The sequence below is a fragment of the Zootermopsis nevadensis genome, unplaced genomic scaffold, assembly GCF_977971745.1.
Source record: "Zootermopsis nevadensis isolate Lab colony 2312 unplaced genomic scaffold, Znev_1.0 Znev_ptg000062l, whole genome shotgun sequence".
NCBI classification, from domain to species: Eukaryota; Metazoa; Arthropoda; class Insecta; order Blattodea; family Termopsidae; genus Zootermopsis; species Zootermopsis nevadensis.
Genome location: NW_028259193.1, coordinates 77,313 through 85,602, shown reverse-complemented (window position 1 = coordinate 85,602; position 8,290 = coordinate 77,313).

The window sequence follows — 8,290 nt, the reverse complement described above, 5'->3', positions numbered from 1 at the left end:
ATACCTAACCTAACCTAACCTAACCTAACCTAACCTAACCTAACCTAACCTAACCTAACCTAACCTAACCATACCTAACCTAACCTAACCTAACCTAACCTAACCTAACCTAACCTAACCTAACCTAACCTAACCTAACCTAACCTAACCTAACCTACCTAACCTAACCTAACCTAACCTAACCTAACCTAACCTAACCTAACCTAACCTAACCTAACCTAACCTAACCTAACCTAACCTAACCTAACCTAACCTAACCATACCTAACCTAACCTAACCTAACCTAACCTAACCTAACCTAACCTAACCTAACCTAACCTAACCTAACCATACCTAACCTAACCTAACCTAACCTAACCTAACCTAACCTAACCTAACCTAACCTAACCTAACCTAATCTAACCTAACCTAACCTAACCTACCCTAACCTAACCTAACCTAACCTAACCTAACCTAACCTAACCTAACCTAACCTAACCTAACCTAACCTAACCTAACCTAACCTAACCTAACCTAACCTAACCTAACCTAACCTAACCTAACCTAACCTAACCTAACCTAACCTAACCTAACCTAACCTAACCTAACCTAACCTAACCTAACCTAACCTAACCTAACCTAACCTAACCTAACCTAACCTAACCTAACCTAACCTAACCTAACCTAACCTAACCTAACCTAACCTAACCTAACCTAACTAACCTAACCTAACCTAACCTAACCTAACCTAACCTAACCTAACCTAACCTAACCTAACCTAACCTAACCTAACCTAACCTAACCTAACCTAACCTAACCTAACCTAACCTAACCTAACCTAACCTAACCTAACCTAACCTAACCTAACCTAACCTAACCTAACCTAACCTAACCTAACCTAACCTAACCTAACCTAACCTAACCTAACCTAACCTAACCTAACCTAACCTAACCTAACCTAACCTAACCTAACCTAACCTAACCTAACCTAACCTAACCTAACCTAACCTAACCTAACCTAACCTAACCTAACCTAACCTAACCTAACCTAACCTAACCTAACCTAACCTAACCTAACCTAACCTAACCTAACCTAACCTAACCTAACCTAACCTAACCTAACCTAACCTAACCTAACCTAACCTAACCTAACCTAACCTAACCTAACCTAACCTAACCTAACCTAACCTAACCTAACCTAACCTAACCTAACCTAACCTAACCTAACCTAACCTAACCTAACCAACACTAACCTAACCTAACCTAACCTTGATTCTACGAAAATTTTGAAAATTTATCTTTCTAAATTTGACCTGTCCCATCCCTATTAGGACTAGACTCCCAAGTCTTCAGAAGTCACTCGTCCCAAGTCTTCAGAAGTCCCTTGTCCCAAGTCTTGAGAAGATCTTGTCCCAAGTCTTGAGAAGATCTTGTCCCAAGTCTTGAGAAGTCACTTGTCCCAAGTCTTGAGAAGTTCTTGTCCCAAGTCTTCAGAAGTCACTTGTCCCAAGTCTTGAGAAGACATTCGTCCCAAGACTTTAGAAGTCACTCGTCCCAAGTCTTGAGAAGTTCTTGTCCCAAGTCTTGAGAAGTCACTCGTCCCAAGTCTTGAGAAGTTCTTGTCCCAAGTCTTGAGAAGTTACTCGTCACAAGTCTTGAGAAGTCACTTGTCCCAAGTCTTGAGAAGTTCTTGTCCCAAGTCTTGAGAAGTCACTCGTCCCAAGTCTTGAAAAGTCACTCGTCCCAAGTCTTGAGAAGTTCTTGTCCCAAGTCTTGAGAAGTCCCTTGTCCCAAGTCTTGAGAAGTCACTCGTCCCAAGTCTTCACAAGTCACTCGTCCCAAGTCTTGAGAAGTTCTTGTCCCAAGTCTTGAGAAGTTCTTGTCCCAAGTCATGAGAAGTCACTTGTCCCAAGTTTTGAAAAGTCATTCGTCCCAAGTCTTGAGAAGTCATTCGTCCCAAGTCTTGAGAAGTCACTCGTCCTTGAGAAGTCACTTGTCCCAAGTCTTGAGAAGTTCTTGTCCCAAGTCTTGAGAAGTCACTCGTCTCAAGTCTTCAGAAGATCTTGTCCCAAGTCTTGAGAAGTCACTCGTCCCAAATCTTGAGAAGTCACTCGTCCCAAGTCTTGAGAAGTCACTCGTCCCAAGTCTTGAGAAGTCACTGGTCCCAAGTCTTGAGAAGTCACTCGTACCAAGTCTTGAGAAGTCACTCGTCCCAAGTCTTGAGAAGTTCTTGTCCCAAGTCTTCAGAAGTCCCTTGTCCCAAGTCTTGAGAAGTCACTCGTCCCAAGTCTTGAGAAGTTCTTGTCCCAAGTCTTGAGATGTCACTTGTCCCAAGTATTGAGAAGTCACTTGTCACAACTCTTCAGAAGTCACTCGTCCCAAGTCTTGAGAAGGCACTTGTCCCAAGTCTTGAGACGTTCTTGTCCCAAGTCTTGAGAAGTCACTCGTGCCAAGTCTTGAGAAGGCACTTGTCCCAAGTCTTGAGAAGTTCTTGTCCCAAGTCTTGAGAAGTCACTCGTCCCAAGTGGCGTGAAACGCGAAGAAAACTAAGAATATTCGAAATTTTCGAAAAAAATTGAATTCAGCTAAGACGGGTGAGGCACAGCCCTAAAGAAGACTTGGGACAAGAACTTCTCAAGACTTGCGACAAGAACTTCTCAAGTTTTTCTTAGAATTTTCCAAACTTGTACCAAAAACTAAGTTTTTGGCAAAGTTCGAAGAAATTCTAAGTTCTACCTAGAGTGTATGGAAGGAATTCAGGAATCCTAAATGATAACATTATTCAATAAAAAAAGTCTTTATTATGCAAAAAAATTCTGTTTGTACATCAGTTTACAAAATATAATTCATTCACTTATTTCATCTTCTTAATCTCGACTGGAAAAAAGTATCATCACCTGAACAAAATCAAAAAACAAACATTAATTTCAATCAAAGCAAAGAAAATTAACTGAAAACAAAATAAATATATTCTGAGTAGGACTTCTCAAGACTTGGGACAAGTGACTTCTCAAGACTTGGGACAAGAACTTCTCAAGACTTGGGACAAGTGACTTCTCAAGACTTGGGACAAGAACTTCTCAAGACTTGGGAGGAGTGAGTTCTCAAGACTTGGGACAAGTGACTTCTCAAGACTTGGGACAAGAAATTCTCAAGACTTGGGACTTCTCAAGACTTGGGACAAGAACTTCTCAAGACTTGGGACGAGTGACTTCTCAAGACTTGGAACGAGTGACTTCTCAAGACTTGGGACAAGTGACTTCTCAAGACTTGGGACAAGAACTTCTCAAGACTTGGGACAAGGACTTCTCAAGACTTGGGAAAAAGTGATTTCTCAAGACTTGGGAGTCTAGTCCTGATAAGGATGGGACAGGTCAAATTTAGAAGGAAAAATTTTCAAATTTTTCGAAAAATCAAAAAACGCTGCAAACCTTCTGAAATGCGCACAAAACCAAAAATTTTCGGAATATTCGGAAAAAAATTAAAAGTTGAAATTTTTCAAAAATTCTTAGTTTTGTGCGCTTTTTGGACGATTTGCTACGTTTTTCGATTTTTTAAATTTTTCGAAAAAATTGAAATTTCTCAAAGGGGTACCCCTTTGAGAATTTTCAAAATTTTTCGAAATTTTAAAAAAATTAAAAACGACTGCAAATGGCGCGAAACGCGAAGAAAACTAAGAATTTTCAAAAAAATTTGAATTCAGCTAAGACAGGTGAGGCACAGCCCTAAACAAGCAGACAAGACTTGGGACAATAACTTCTCAAGACTTGGGACGAGTGACTTGTCAAGACTTGGGACAAGAACTTCTCAAGACTTGGGACAAGAACTTCTCAAGACTTGGGACAAGAACTTCTCAAGACTTGGGACAAGAACTTCTCAAGACTTGGGACAAGAACTTCTCAAGACTTGGGACGAGTGACTTCTCAAGACTTGGGACAAGTGACTTCTCAAGACTTGGGACAAGAACTTCTCAAGACTTGGGACAAGTGACTTCTCAAGACTTGGGACAAGAACTTCTCAAGACTTGGGACAAGTGACTTCTCAAGACTTGGGACAAGTGACTTCTCAAGACTTGGGACAAGAACTTCTCAAGACTTGGGACAAGGACTTCTCAAGACTTGGGACAAGTGACTTCTCAAGACTTGGGAGTCTAGTCCTGATAAGGATGGGACAGGTCAAATTTAGAAGGAAAAATTTTCAAATTTTTCGAAAAATCAAAAAACGCTGCAAACCTTCTGAAATGCGCACAAAACCAAAAATTTTCGGAATATTCGGAAAAAAATTAAAAGTTGAAATTTTTCAAAAATTCTTAGTTTTGTGCGCTTTTTGGACGATTTGCTACGTTTTTCGATTTTTTAAATTTTTCGAAAAAATTGAAATTTCTCAAAGGGGTACCCCTTTGAGAATTTTCAAAATTTTTCGAAATTTTAAAAAAATTAAAAACGACTGCAAATGGCGCGAAACGCGAAGAAAACTAAGAATTTTCAAAAAAATTTGAATTCAGCTAAGACAGGTGAGGCACAGCCCTAAACAAGCAGACAAGACTTGGGACAATAACTTCTCAAGACTTGGGACGAGTGACTTGTCAAGACTTGGGACAAGAACTTCTCAAGACTTGGGACAAGAACTTCTCAAGACTTGGGACAAGAACTTCTCAAGACTTGGGACAAGAACTTCTCAAGACTTGGGACAAGAACTTCTCAAGACTTGGGACGAGTGACTTCTCAAGACTTGGGACAAGTGACTTCTCAAGACTTGGGACAAGAACTTCTCAAGACTTGGGACAAGTGACTTCTCAAGACTTGGGACAAGAACTTCTCAAGACTTGGGACAAGAACTTCTCAAGACTTGGGACAAGTGACTTCTCAAGACTTGGGACAAGTGACTTCTCAAGACTTGGGACAAGAACTTCTCAAGACTTGGGACAAGGACTTCTCAAGACTTGGGACAAGTGACTTCTCAAGACTTGGGAGTCTAGTCCTGATAAGGATGGGACACGTCAAATTTAGAAGGAAAAATTTTCAAATTTTTCGAAAAATCAAAAAACGCTGCAAACCTTCTGAAATGCGCACAAAACCTAAAATTTTCGGAATATTCGGAAAAAAATTAAAAGTTGAAATTTTTCAAAAATTCTTAGTTTTGTGCGCTTTTTGGACGGTTTGCCACGTTTTTCGAAATTTTTCGAAAAAATTGAAATTTCTCAAAGGGGTACCCCTTTGAGAATTTTCAAAAATTTTCGAAATTTTAAAAAAATTAAAAACGACTGCAAATGGCGCGAAACGCGAAGAAAACTAAGAATTTTCGAAAAAATTTGAATTCAGCTAAGACAGGTGAGGCACAGCCCTAAACAAGCAGACAAGACTTGGGACAATAACTTCTCAAGACTTGGGACGAGTGACTTGTCAAGACTTGGGACAAGCACTTCTCAAGACTTGGGACAAGAACTTCTCAAGACTTGGGACAAGAACTTCTCAAGACTTGGGACAAGAACTTCTCAAGACTTGGGACGAGTGACTTCTCAAGACTTGGGACAAGTGACTTCTCAAGACTTGGGACAAGAACTTCTCAAGACTTGGGACAAGTGACTTCTCAAGACTTGGGACAAGAACTTCTCAAGACTTGGGACAAGAACTTCTCAAGACTTGGGACAAGTGACTTCTCAAGACTTGGGACAAGTGACTTCTCAAGACTTGGGACAAGAACTTCTCAAGACTTGGGACAAGGACTTCTCAAGACTTGGGACAAGTGACTTCTCAAGACTTGGGAGTCTAGTCCTGATAAGGATGGGACAGGTCAAATTTAGAAGGAAAAATTTTCAAATTTTTCGAAAAATCAAAAAACGCTGCAAACCTTCTGAAATGCGCACAAAACCAAAAATTTTCGGAATATTCGGAAAAAAATTAAAAGTTGAAATTTTTCAAAAATTCTTAGTTTTGTGCGCTTTTTGGACGATTTGCCACGTTTTTCGATTTTTCGAAATTTTTCGAAAAAATTGAAATTTCTCAAAGGGGTACCCCTTTGAGAATTTTCAAAAATTTTCGAAATTTTAAAAAAATTAAAAACGACTGCAAATGGCGCGAAACGCGAAGAAAACTAAGAATTTTCGAAAAAATTTGAATTCAGCTAAGTCAGGTGAGGCACAGCCCTAAACAAGCAGACAAGACTTGGGACAATAACTTCTCAAGACTTGGGACGAGTGACTTGTCAAGACTTGGGACAAGAACTTCTCAAGACTTGGGACAAGAACTTCTCAAGACTTGGGACAAGAACTTCTCAAGACTTGGGACAAGAACTTCTCAAGACTTGGGACGAGTGACTTCTCAAGACTTGGGACAAGTGACTTCTCAAGACTTGGGACAAGAACTTCTCAAGACTTGGGACAAGTGACTTCTCAAGACTTGGGACAAGAACTTCTCAAGACTTGGGACAAGAACTTCTCAAGACTTGGGACAAGTGACTTCTCAAGACTTGGGACAAGTGACTTCTCAAGACTTGGGACAAGAACTTCTCAAGACTTGGGACAAGGACTTCTCAAGACTTGGGACAAGTGACTTCTCAAGACTTGGGAGTCTAGTCCTGATAAGGATGGGACAGGTCAAATTTAGAAGGAAAAATTTTCAAATTTTTCGAAAAATCAAAAAACGCTGCAAACCTTCTGAAATGCGCACAAAACCAAAAATTTTCGGAATATTCGGAAAAAAATTAAAAGTTGAAATTTTTCAAAAATTCTTAGTTTTGTGCGCTTTTTGGACGATTTGCTACGTTTTTCGATTTTTTGAAATTTTTCGAAAAAATTGAAATTTCTCAAAGGGGTACCCCTTTGAGAATTTTCAAAATTTTTCAAAATTTTAAAAAAATTAAAAACGACTGCAAATGGCGCGAAACGCGAAGAAAACTAAGAATTTTCAAAAAAATTTGAATTCAGCTAAGACAGGTGAGGCACAGCCCTAAACAAGCAGACAAGACTTGGGACAATAACTTCTCAAGACTTGGGACGAGTGACTTGTCAAGACTTAGGACATGTGACTTCTCAAGACTTGGGACAAGAACTTCTCAAGACTTGGGACAAGAACTTCTCAAGACTTGGGACGAGTGACTTCTCAAGACTTAGGACAAGTGACTTCTCAAGACTTGGGACAAGAACTTCTCAAGACTAGGGACAAGTGACTTCTCAAGACTTGGGACAAGAACTTCTCAAGACTTGGGACGAGTGACTTCTCAAAACTTGGAACGAGTGACTTCTCAGGACTTGGGACAAGTGACTTCTCAAGACTTGGGACAAGAACTTCTCAAGACTTGGGACAAGGACTTCTCAAGACTTGGGACAAGTGACTTCTCAAGACTTGGGAGTCTAGTCCTGATAAGGATGGGACAGGTCAAATTTAGAAGGAAAAATTTTCAAATTTTTCGAAAAATCAAAAAACGCTGCAAACCTTCTGAAATGCGCACAAAACCTAAAATTTTCGGAATATTCGGAAAAAAATTAAAAGTTGAAATTTTCCAAAAATTCTTAGTTTTGTGCGCTTTTTGGACGGTTTGCCACGTTTTTAGATTTTTCGAAATTTTTCGAAAAAATTGAAATTTCTCAAAGGGGTACCCCTTTGAGAATTTTCAAAAATTTTCGAAATTTTAAAAAAATTAAAAACGACTGCAAATGGCGCGAAACGCGAAGAAAACTAAGAATTTTCGAAAAAATTTGAATTCAGCTAAGACAGGTGAGGCACAGCCCTAAACAAGCAGACAAGACTTGGGACAATAACTTCTCAAGACTTGGGACGAGTGACTTGTCAAGACTTGGGACAAGAACTTCTCAAGACTTGGGACAAGAACTTCTCAAGACTTGGGACAAGAACTTCTCAAGACTTGGGACAAGAACTTCTCAAGACTTGGGACGAGTGACTTCTCAAGACTTGGGACATGTGACTTCTCAAGACTTGGGACAAGAACTTCTCAAGACTTGGGACGAGTGACTTCTCAAGACTTGGGACAAGAACTTCTCAAGACTTGGGACAAGTGACTTCTCAAGACTTGGGACAAGTGACTTCTCAAGACTTGGGACAAGAACTTCTCAAGACTTGGGACAAAGACTTCTCAAGACTTGGGACAAGTGACTTCTGAAGACTTGGGACAAGAACTTCTCAAGACTTGGGACAAGAACTTCTCAAGACTTGGGACAAGAACTTCTCAAGACTTGGGACAAGAACTTCTCAAGACTTGGGACGAGTGACTTCTCAAGACTTGGGACAAGTGACTTCTCAAGACTTGGGACAAGAACTTCTCAAGACTTGGGACAAGGACTTCTCAAGACTTG